Consider the following 12,812-nt stretch of genomic DNA (forward strand, 5'->3'; position numbering starts at 1 on the left):
GCAATATCAACAGACTTATCTTTATTTGGACTCTAACTTTTTTTCAATAAGGGAACTGCTTTAAGGTACCAAATGATTTATTGTATGCAAGTGAAACAGTATTTTTCTTTAAAGCTTTTGTAAACCGTCCTAACTGTATGACATTATTCATGCAAAGTCTGAAGAAAAAAACCTGATAAACACCTAAAACTAATTCAGTTTTTAATATGATGGGTTGTATTCTCCTCATGTTGGTTCTTATTCGTATGCAAAAGAGAGAAAAATGTTTCTCAGAGTGAAGACCATTGTGTCTAAGAACATTTTTTTAAATGAACTGCTTACACCCTTTTCTGCAGCGTGTGAAAGTTTCAGTCAGATGATGTAACTGTTTCCTTACACAAACTATGTCAAGAGCCTGAATGTGGAAAGAAGAAAAACACAATTCTCTCCCTATTTCTTCCCCCCATGTGATTTCTGAAAATAGTATACAAACAAACTCTTATTTGTTCATTTTGACTTTCTGTTTATCTAGAATTAAACTTTGCCTGCAGGAAAAAGTCAATAGCAAAAGAATGCAAAGATAAATAAAAATGCAGCAGTTTTGCAAAAACTCTGCCCTCTAGAGGAAAGCTAGCACAAAGCCTGAAACACAGCACAAACTAAGAGATTCAATGTAGTGAAAAGCCCTGAAATGCCAGAAACACTCAACATGATATGATGGCAAACTTCCAGAAGACTTTTTCCAGACCAGGACATTGTCTCAAAGTAACTTTCACAAAACAAAAATACTCGATCCATCTTAAGCTGTCAAAGTTTCAATTTCTTCTTAAATCCATTATACAACCCCACAAAGAAGAAGTTGAAACCTGTCTGTTGCAGTGATGAAACAACTATCAAAAACCTTTATTATTAAGTCTAAGAACTACAAAGATGAGTTGCAAACAGGAGTCGATTTACAATAAAAAACTAAAATACTTAATAATTATTTCACAGATTTATCCAGTGTTGACATTAAGACCAAAATAATCGAATTTATCAGGCACCAAAGAAAGATGGGGAGGATCATTTGCTACAAAGGTGTAAGGCCTGAGTAAAGATGCAAAGAGGCTGAGGCAGCAGATCCTGTAAGAATCACTAAATGAGTCAGAGAGACAGACAAATAAAGAGACAGACAGACGGAGAGAGAGAGGGGGGGATGACTGATGAGGCAAAGATAGCCATCACTGGGCCCGAACACCACAATGGTCGGTGGAGGCAGCGGTGGTTTTGCTGTGGCCAGGTCTGCGGTGCTGTTGAGCTAGAACAATACTCCTGCACAGGAGGCCCAGATCCCAATCAGCCCAGGAATGTGGAAGAGGAAGCCCTGCGAACAATGTGCAGCGTTCCTATGCCATTCTGGGTCCCACCCGCCTCTGCCTTGTTCTGCTTTCAAGCAGGGGGAAAACAGGAAAACTGGCGGGCTGGGGCCCAGAAGTCAGCTGGGGGGGGGGAGACTGGTCTTTACACTGTCAGCACAACCCCCGCTACAGTCACTTTGATTGCTCTAAGTGTGTAAACATCAAGAGTGTTACTACACCACTTGATGTCAGAGAACAGTTTGAGGTCCATGTCAAGTAAGGTGAATATCAACAACAATGTTACACTGCCCCCTCATGGTACAAACAGTTACCACAGCTTCAAAGCTACAATCATGCCTTTTTATGCCAAGCTAATAATTATGAAGTTAAAAAATCATATTTTGTATGTATGGGTCTGCCTTGATTCAGCTCAGTATGAATAATGGTTTACAATTAAATAGCAATGCTAACTCAGAGGGTCATTTTAGTATTTTAAACTTGGGACTTTTTTTTTTCTTTTACAAAATATGGGATGTAAATAACCTTAAGATACAAAATATTCATTAATTGCTCAAAAGATTGCTCCACCCAGCAACTACGAAAAAAGCTGTGACAGCTGCAACATATTGTTTGTTCCTCTGCAGATGGGCCTTATCAAAGCGACTAAGAGACAGAGGGAGATCAACGCATCCATGTTTGCACGGTAAAATATGAGGACTGACGGCTGAGAAGAGGTCAATAAAACTGCTGCCTCTGATATTCAGAAAGGACCTGTCCTTATCTCTGAAGTGACCCTTGCTGTAATATTTCAGAAGATAAGAATAACTATTGGTTTCAGTATCAGCAAATACAAGCTCTTCAATATCTGAACATTGTACTTTTTTAGGTTTGAAAGAATCATTGATTTGAGCTCCTGATATTTGAATACTTGTATTTTCTTTCTCTGGTAGAAATCATCTTTGTGTTGAAGATGTGACCTTGGTGTTTAGGAAACACTGAGATGTTCATCAACAATATTCTATTAATGATAATATAATGATAGACAGACACATTTCCACCACTTCTTCAGTATCAGGTTGTTTGAAACACAAAGCTACTTTTTCCATCTACTTGGACTTTTCAGGTCTGGGAACGTTAAAGTTAAGTTTTCCAGCAGAGTCATTCATCTGCAAATAGGAACAGGAAATGCAAAGTTCAACATTGAGACAAAGGATCAAGCTGTTTCTGTCCAGTCCTGACTGACAGCCATGAGGTAACCCGTGGAGAACTTTGGTTGTCACCTCTGAAGAATGTGACCTGACCAGACCCTGCATCACAAAATAAATCCCACTTTCTGTCCTGACAAGTTCTGAGATAACACTCCTCTCCCAGAGGCCGTGATAATGTGTAAAAACAGGATTTAAGAAACACTACCGGCATGTTAATTAATCATTTTTTAAAATGTTTACCAACACTAAAGGGCCTTTCAGATAGGATACACCATTCATTGTCTATGTGTTGCTCCGCGCAAGAGCGTATCTGCACCCCGCCGAGCTGAGGTCGTGCTTGCCGTTCTAAGCTGAAGTAAAAACATGTTCAACTTGGGCGCAGCTCTCTGTGACGTCACTTCAGCACGTCCAATAGGAGAGAAGATCAGATCACAACAAACCATGTGCCATTTTCCTGAGCTCTAGTTTACAGACCTATTGGGACATCGGAGAGAAATCTCTTGTTTGAAAAGTAATGTCCACCAGGTGTGTTTAAAACAGCAGCAGAAATGTGTCGTTCTCGTGTTAGAGAGCTGCAGCTCTTTGACGATCCTCTACTCCCTCAAGTCTTGTCGTGCCCTGAGGATTTCATGAACACACCGTCTCCTTCTGTGCTGCTCGTCTCCTCCTCAGCAGTAGAAAGATCAGGACTTTACTGAATAGTGGACAGATACAAACATACTGTGCACCCAAAAAGTAGCTTTTTTCCCAAACTATTGTTTCGGTAACCTAGTAAAGTGCGCCTTTGCTTTTTGCTCACAGTGAGCGCAGCGCACACCACATCCTATCTAAAAGGCCCTAAAGGCTGCAAACAAAAGTAGTTAAGCATATTAACCATATTCTAATGATTCATTTCCCAGAATAGGAATCATAATGCCAAAAGTCTAAAACATCTTTTTTTTTTTTTTTTACCTTACTGTCTAGAAACCCACAACAAAAATCAGTGTATAACTCAATACTGCTGTCTGCCCTGGCACTTAAGCAGAAGTGCTCATTTACAATACACACCTGACTTGCATTTAGCACCCAATTCATCTTAGTTTTCCTAATTTATCAATGATGTACAAATCACTCAAAGATATATGCCTCCCACCTTCAAAACCATTATTCAAGACAAGACGCTGAACTTGGGCCTGTCCTGTCATAGTGCTGTTGTTGTATATTCAATCCAATTAATTTCTTATCACGATGGGAAACATATGTTTACATTACCAAAGCTAAAATAAAAGTCATATCAGTACTTAGATTAAGCACAAAGGGCCTCTGTCTGAAAACGGTAAGCTGAAAGGAAGTTCTCATAACATTAACTGCCTGAACTCAGTATCATATGTTTGGTACTTTATGTAGTGAGGAGAAGTCATATCAGGGAGAGACACAACTAACAAGGCTGAAAAACATGATAACGTGAAGTTAATCATTGTGAGACATTGTACATCTTGTTTTGGTTTTATTCACCAACGGTCGCACACAGGCCATTTGATCTGATAGAAATGTATGATCATTCTTCCCTCAGACAACGGCTGAGCTCTGTGCACTGTGAGGAGAAAGCAGAGAACACTGGCTTATTCAGGTGTTCATTTCATCATCTGGTTTTTTACCCTGACATTTTTTAAACTACTGGTTGTTGTTTTTTATCCATTTAATTGTCATGCTTTTTCATTCCCACAACTCATAAACACATGAACATATTTAATTATTTGTGTTTAAAAGCAAAACCAGCTGCCTTTACTTGGTTGAGTCAACAATGTAAGCATTAATGTAGGCCTGATAAATATACACAAAGCTAGAATATGTAACACCTTTGCCCTGTATGGAGATCCTGTATAACTGCAGAGGGGTTTGAATGAAGCATTCTTCACCTCATGACGACAGCATGAACAGCATTTTTGAAGGAATACAAATTAAGTTAATCCAAGCGGAGGGATAAACTATTTGGCAACTAAAAAGAGTCTGAAAATACTCAAATAATGTGCTACTTTCAGAATTCAGCAAAACAAACAGAGAGATTAGTCCAACGCCGTGTTCTTTCCCACAGTACTTAGCCTGCAGATTCTGTCAAAACCTAAACCACATCGCACAGCGGAGAACTACCCAGTGAACCAGTGTGACGTACCTTAAGGCCATAGAGCAGAGGCTGGAGCCAGAAAGTGAAAGGAGGGTCCACGAGTTCACTGCACAGGAATCTGAAACAGAGCGCATCGAAATCACAGCTTTAACAGCAAAGCAGAAAACAGAGACATGTACCAAGTCTGTTATTTATCTAATACAAACTTTATAACATGAAAGATCTATTTATCTTTAGCCTGGTAATTAATAGTGGTGAAACTGATCACAGCTGATCCATGATTCGTTCAGATCACCTCCCACGGATCACTCCGCTGTACAAACAAGAAGTCAATTAAGTCTTTTGCATATACTTGCATATATATTTTTCACAGACTACTAGTTTTTCTTTTGCATGATTTTGCATCACTTTACTATGAAAACTGATTTCAAGCTTAATGAATGGGACAAAAATGCATAAAATGGTAATAACCTCAGCATTTCCATCAGTGTATACTTACATACAAAAGATTAAAAAAAACAAATGAAGATGCAACAGACAAAAGATGGAAACCAAATCAAGACATCTGAGCATCAAACATTCCCTATCCAGCTGGTTTCAGTATAAAAGCAGAGTTTTAGTTCATCACTTTTAATTCATCAGTTAGTTTTTTTGTTTCTTTGGATTTACAAAGATTTATTTTTAAATTTAATATTCTCCCAAATTATTCTTATTTGGGGCTTTTTGTCTTTATTGATTAGACAAGACAGTGGACAGAGCAGGTAATCATGAGTGGGTAATGACATGTGGGGGAAGTAGCCACAGATCGGACTTGAACCCATGCTGCCGGATTGGAGGCCTATAGCCTCCACAAATGGGGCACGGCCTAACCACTTGGCCATCCGCGTCCCTTTTTTCCCCAAATATAACAACTGGTTCAGATAACTTTGCACAGAAACAGCTGGTAGTTATGTCCTTCAGAGGGTCACTTTTTACTTTTATGCTGTGAGTAATTATACTTTTTTACCCGAGTACCTGAACTTCTACTTCGGTAAATAATGTGTATACTTTTGCCATCTCTGTTTGGACACTACCATACATGAAAAAGAGCCCTGGTTTAGAAGAAAGCAGAATAACCCTTTAAATGTCCTTCAGTTAGAAATTGCAATGACACAGAATAACATCCTCTTTCGTTATATGGTTGTAAAGGAGAATGTTTTCGGACAGCCCTGATTTGGTCATGACACGGTTATAGGTCGACCTACTGTTGGCTTCCGCTTGGTATGCTCTGTGCCGGGATAGGATTAAAACCTCCTCCTGAGAAGAGTAATAATCTGAAGATTACACACTACATCCAAGAGGCAGTTATATAAGAGATCAGAGCCTCCACAATTGTACTTTCCTTCCATGTTATCATCATAACGGCTAAAAAAATGTCTCAGGTAATCTCATATTAAGTCATACAATCATCATACAGTCTGTACTGGACAAGATCCGGCATATAAATAACTTGTTGTTATACCAAACTAACTCAAATGTAGTGTGAAGGTGTGAAGGAACGGAAATAAACTGTCAACTGTATCAAACAAAGGAAGGAAGAAGCCACTGAGGCACAGCAGACAGACAGAGAAGTTGAGGTGTGAGAACTTCCACTGTGACACTGTGGACGGATGATGAGAACATGTCAGCATATAGATATCAAGGGAAAACAAAACAGACCCATGACTGCCCAACAGTGACGTCACAGTTACACACCATAGCACATCTGATCCCCACCACCACCACAAAAGAAACATTCTCATTTGCAATCATTCGCTTCTCAAGCTGACAGACCTGTGAATAATACATCTGACTTCCTGTTCCAACTCAGCGACTCCAAAAGACGACAAAAACGTGTGACCACAGAACAGGGGTGAGCCAAACCCTGTGCACATCCTGGACGCTGTCACAAACGCAGCCACAGACTGCTCTATATCAAGCTCTCAAACACGTTGAACGTTGTGCTAAAACATATCTCAAGAAGGCTCAATAATGCAACTAAAAATAAGGACATTTCCTCATCTGCATTAGGGTAGGCAGTTTAAACATTGATTCTGCATTTTGGTGTAAATGAAACACACGAGAATGGCCAAAGGTCAATGCAGCAGTATGCCCTCTGATCAATGTTTAACTTAACTCCATCAAATATGGATGTCAAAATGTTGGGGACTTTTTTGACACCACATTTTATTTTAATGATTGATAGTATCAAATAGATAGTATAGTCAGATATTATTAAAAGTACAGAAACTTTTAAGAAACTACATCTCTTTCAGGAGACCGATTCATAGGAGAGGAATTAATCAGTCATGTCTAAATTGCAATTTTAGTAATAAAAAAACATTAACCCAATATTGGGTGCCTGGACTTCTATATTTGATGTTTTGGTATCAAAATCTTTTGGGTTTTATCATATTGATGATTAAAATGCTGGTATTGTGACAACCCTAGAGGATGATAGTGTGTCCAGGAAATATGAGACTGCCTGACAAAGGCAGATTGTCCCATCTTTTTTCACCTCTGCATCACATATCAACTTCAAGCAGCCTGCGGAACTTGTGTGCTTCTCCCTTCAAATTTACCTTTAACTAAAAAACAGCACAACTACCTTCAAAAACTAAAAAGCAAAACCCCCTTTGTAAATATCAGTTACACATCAACCATCAAAATGTAGGACACAAATTCAAGATGCACTGTATTCACTGTGTTGGAGTTGAAGAATCTGGTTATAGCTCACGGTCAGAAACAGACCGTTTGCTGCAGTAAATTGGACAAAAGGGGAACAGCCTATATATGGCTCCCTCAAGCACTAAATGACAGGCCTGGCCCCGTCATAATCACTACCTCTTCAGCGGAAACATTTCTGGCTTCTTCCCACTAAGAAGGGAAGTGCATAAACAAACAACTTTTTCAAGTTTCAACAGCTATTTCTCTTATCTTTATCTTAGCTTTGGTTGACAACTTTAGCCAGGTAACTTAAAGCCTTAATGTGCCGTCAATGGATTTAAACACGGCAGAAATATTGGCATCTGAGCTGAGGCCGTACTGAGGTTAAAGACAGGGTGGTTTCTTTGGCGAAAGGCAGACCCAAACATCAATTATGCTCCAAACCCTCTCTCTGAAAGCCAAGGGTAATCTTCCTTGGGAGGGCTCAATTATAGGTTTATTTCTAGCTAGACTCAGTCCTTATTGTGTGCTACATTATGCCGAGTATCTCAGCCGAATCAATGAAAGAATGCCTAACCATGTTCAAATCAGCGAAAGACGTGTTGAGCTTCCATCTACTCTAAACTTGGAAGATTCTTCTAATGATTAAACACTTTGTTGTATTACAAAGAAACCTTTTATTTTTCTTTATCAGCCATTGTGGAACAACCTCACCAATTTCCACCAACTCATGAATTTTCTGTTTTTCTGCAGTGTTGGACAGGAAGCCTTCACTGAAACGTGTGAATTTCCCACAAACAGCAAGCAACGCCTTTCACACTTCAATGCTTTACAGATTGAATATTGATTGGGTTTAACACCAAGGACTCTAAAGTACGATTCATTGAATTCAATATAACCCTGGTTTTAAGATCTTATAGGCCAGTTTACAATAACAGTTGACACATTTATGATATTGTTTCTTAAGTTTTAAACAATAGAAAAAAAGAGACTAGTCTTCATGCATCAGACTTTGCTGTGTAACATATCCATCAAAACCAATTCTGAATGTATAAAACATCAAGAAAAACATTTCTTAAAACTCCAGGAGATATTTGAACTTTGTCCATTTGTTAGTTTTTTAACTGATCATTTAATCTGCAAAAGAAAGAGAGGTTCTCGTAATGCTTCATCATATGCCTAAAAACTGATACTAAAATATTTTGTAAGTTATGTCAGTGATGCTCTACTTTGATTGGTTCTATTCCAGATTAATTTAAGCAGTACACAATATGCAACGATCTCGCACTGCACTATGTTTCCATCTGCATGACGTCGTTCAGTTTCACACCCCAGACTGTCTTACATAATGAAGTCAACAACTAACATACAGCATGACATCACAAAGGACAAAAGTATTAGCTTACTTATCCTGCTGAAAAGAATAAATGCTCTAGCGCACTTTTTTAAATCATTCAGAGGACTTTGTGGAACAATAGTTCGGAGTGGGAGGCCTGCTTCATAGGGCTGAGTGCTAATATGACAGGATGACAACAAAGATCGCCGCTAGGATCAGAAGAATCAGATCAGGACAATTTATAACAGGACAGCAAGATTTTCCGCCAAATGTATTAAGTTATTTAGTTGTCTAGTTAATAATTTACAAATGCACACACACACCTGGATCCAACTGGTCAGTCTGGGATAGGAAAAGAGGTCAACTACTGTAATCAGGCCAAAACACTTTGAAGAAGGCCAATCAGGATTTCCGACTAGAACTGCTGGTATGAAACCAGGTTAACTGCTGACAGGTCAGGAGACACAGAGGCAGGTGCTGAATCATTCAGGAGAATTGTGCAGACACAATGTTTCTATAAATGACCAGTCAGTGACGATAAAAACGGTAAAAATAGATGGAAATAAGGGGGGAAAGCTCAAATAAGAATGAGTTTGAGGAAATAAAGATGTCATGACCAATGTTTTTGCATTACATTATATTTTTGTAGTCATTACTGAAATGCTGAGTTGACAGTTAATCCTTGCAGGGGGGGGCGGCTTAGCGAGGGGCCACTGCGGGGGCGTTTTACGGAGCATGGTTTTACATCCCTGTGCTCTTCAATGCCATTAATGCCTTACCAGCTTAAACCTAACACACTAATTCACTGGAATTATGCCCCAGATAATCAGAGATACAAGGCTATCTGCAATCTAGGGGGATTCCCTTTAGTTTGAGTGTGTACAAGAGAATACAGTTCACTTCAGTTCTGCCATCAGAAGCTTATCCTGCCAAGGGATGAAGGGGGATCAACCAGTTGTGAAGACCAATGATCTAATAGACAGAGGCTTCGCAAAGTTGTGTGTGTTAGATGCTAAAAATATCTGTATTAGGGTTGTCATGATACCAGATTTCTAAACTTTGACATGAATCTTGTAAAAATCAATCAATATTGATACCTGTGCCAATACCACAGTGGCAAACATAGAAGCCATGGAACCCTAAATGTTGGGTAATTTCTGTTTTTCATGACAAAAAAGGCAGGCAAACTACGACACACTGACATACTCTGTGGCAAAAACAAACACTGTAGGATGGGGAAAAATTAGTTTCAGCTTGTCCTGATAACAGCTTCTTCATGCAAATATGCACAGCATAGTTCTCATTTCTCGGAGCATAGTTCACCCTCATGTGGGCCAACGAGTGAGTGAACACAGAGCGACTTTTCTTTTGTCACTCTGAAACAGTTTGGCCATCGCTCCACCTCCAGACACAGCAGAATGACCAGATTCCTCTCCGTCTGCATCCACTGCTTCAATCTCTACAGAAAACGAACAAGACCTTCATTGTACGTCTGATTCACTCTGGACAAGGAGAACGAAGTCCTCAGAGGAATGTTAGATGCAGAAAGCTGACAGTTCTGTCACTGTTGTAGTTGTGCAGAATAGGTTTGTCATGATACCATGAAAAAAAACAATATTGATACCTGTTTGGATACCACAGCAACAAAAACATAAGTTCTGGGTACCCTATGAAGAGTCATTTCTTGTTTTAAATTACCAAAAATGTCAAGCAAACTCCTGCACACTGTCCAACTGCAGAAGAACCACCACCATGCTTGAACATGTTCTGGACAACACAAGAAATGTTTGTTATTTTCAAGCAAAATAATGCAGCTTTACATAACTGGTATATGTCTCGACATCTCTGATAAATTAAGACACATTGGGTTTATAAAAGCTCCTGTGTACTTCTATTTTGTGTCACTTTTGACACTTCCTGTGGACAAAGTTCAACCTCTTTTATTAAATCTATCTGGTCTTTTCTTTGGTGTCATGGTTTGGTCGCACATCTTTAAAAGAAAAAAAATCCCTTAACCAGGGAAACCAAAATGGTCTAGTCGACTGCGTGGTGAGTCCCATCTCTACCCAGCATCCCTGTGTACTCAAATGTTACAGCCGATAGCTGCCCACCTCTATCTTAAACAATGATTCCCACCCTTGATTTTCAGCTTCTTCCCTCCTGAAAGAGGTTTTTTTGTCCCAAGGTGCAGAAAGCAGCTTTGTTCCTGCTGCTATCACTGAACTGAACAAGCTGTAGCGATATGTGCACAAACATCTTTATTAATCTATATATCCAAGGGGTTATTCATTTGGGATTTTAATTGACTTGATTGGTTGATATGTCTTTCTCTTATATGCCCTGATTGGTGGAGCTTTGAGTACCTTTGTCATTGTTATTGTTTTTATAGTTCTTTAGGTTTTTGATGTTTTGTGTTGCTTAATGTTAAATCTGTTATGTAATTTGTGTGCCACAATGGATGTCACTATGTCACTAGCTGCAAAACAAATCTACCAACGGTGCATATAAAGTAACCAGAACCTCTTATTTCTTTACTGATCTGATTTTGTCCTTTACTTGAGTAAATGTTTTGGTTTATGCTTTAGGTAGACAGTTAAATGTACTTAGCTGCTGTTTCTGCAGTGTGCTTTTGATCAATCTGTCTGACCTCCTGGCATTAAAATAACTATATCGAAACAATCAATCTGGTTGATAATAATCATTTGTGCTTTGTTGGGTTACAAATAGGCATCAGTAATAATCATAACCAGCTAAAAACTCTTAAGAGTGGCTTTTGGTTGAATGTTTGTACATGCAATTTTGCAGTAATTTAATCTAGTATAGCATGCTCACTGCACCTAATCTGTATATTACAATCCTTAGAATACACTTATATTTATAGCATTTGTTTATATTTATAGCATCCCATTAATCCAGCCATCCATATATACCCAATATTTTTTTTATTCTACATCTGTAAATTTTGTAATTACTGTACATAGCACAGACTCTTGCACTTTCTGCTTGTTGCACTTCTGGTGAGATGCCAAACCTCATTTCGTTACTCTATACTTGTATATGTGTAATGACAATAAAGTTGAATCTCATCTCACATGGTTAATTTGATGTTGTGATTTAGCATAACACACAATTCTCTTGTCTGACATGAATTGTTTGCACTAGTATAACAAAACCACAACCAAAAGAGAGAGAGAGAGAGGGGAACAATAAGGTTTAAACAGGCTATCACACAGTTATGTAGCTTTTAGGTAGCATTTAGCCCTGTGTTTTTACTGTACAGAGCACAGTGCTAATGCTAAGCAAGGGGCTAGCTTGCAGCAGCAGCTTGTTGTCAACTCTGAGAAAACCTTCATCACACCACTGTGTTAGCAGCTAGCGATACAACTAATGGTCTGAACTGTGCCTGCGATTAAACTTGCAAGGTTAGTGAGGCGATTAACAAACACAACTAGCACAGGAGCCAAACTCCTTCTTTAGCATGCTACCAGACAAACCTGCGGCTAGAGTTGAGAAGCTAACATCAACGGTAAAGTGAAGGACGGAACTTAACGTAAGACAGCGTTAACTACATCACACAGCAACCCGTCGTGTCGTCAAATACTTTCATATCCTAAAAGAGGACGATACTCACAACTTTTGCTCCCTCTCACTGTAGTTGAGCTAGGTGGCTAGCAGCTCCGCGTCCTGGCCCTCCTCCATGGGAAGGATTTGCGTGGTGGTGTGATTTTTTTCTCTCCGGTCTGTTTCGGTGTTGGGAGAGCCTCACTGACAGAGCCTGGTTGTCCCGCCTCCTTCGCACTGATTGGCTATGATTGTTTACGCCCACATGGAATTACGGCTTTCTATTTCACCAGTGACGTGGCAATCCTGCGAGAGCGACCTGTTGATTGGATGACGTCCTGAGGGTGACGTTCACAGGGGTGCGCTTGTATTTTTAACCAGCGTACACTGAAACAAGCCCGGGTAGGCGGGTACTGTTATGAGCTGAGTCAAATATGGTGGAATAGAAGAACACATAAATATATTTTTATTTTCTGGGCACAGGGAATTATATTCATTATGGTGAATGGTACACAATACTTTTTTAAAGCAATAAACATACTATATAACTTTTGCCTTTGAGATGAGTGGAGATTAACAGCTTCACAGTGGCGGTTCTGTGC

The 12,812-nt window shown here is 39.3% G+C and overlaps 1 long non-coding RNA gene across 1 annotated transcript; it reads right to left on the minus strand.

Annotated features, from left to right (window-relative positions):
- Positions 1-3,255: 3,255 nt before the first annotated feature.
- LOC136179422 (uncharacterized) lies at positions 3,256-12,399 on the minus strand. The gene is made up of 3 exons (XR_010666565.1): positions 12,281-12,399; positions 4,677-4,746; positions 3,256-4,097 (listed from the first exon to the last, which is right to left on the minus strand). It is a non-coding gene; the product is annotated as an uncharacterized lncRNA (long non-coding RNA).
- Positions 12,400-12,812: the final 413 nt, after the last annotated feature.

The sequence above is a fragment of the Labrus bergylta genome, chromosome 6 (genome assembly GCF_963930695.1).
Source record: "Labrus bergylta chromosome 6, fLabBer1.1, whole genome shotgun sequence".
Classification (NCBI taxonomy): domain Eukaryota; kingdom Metazoa; phylum Chordata; class Actinopteri; order Labriformes; family Labridae; genus Labrus; species Labrus bergylta.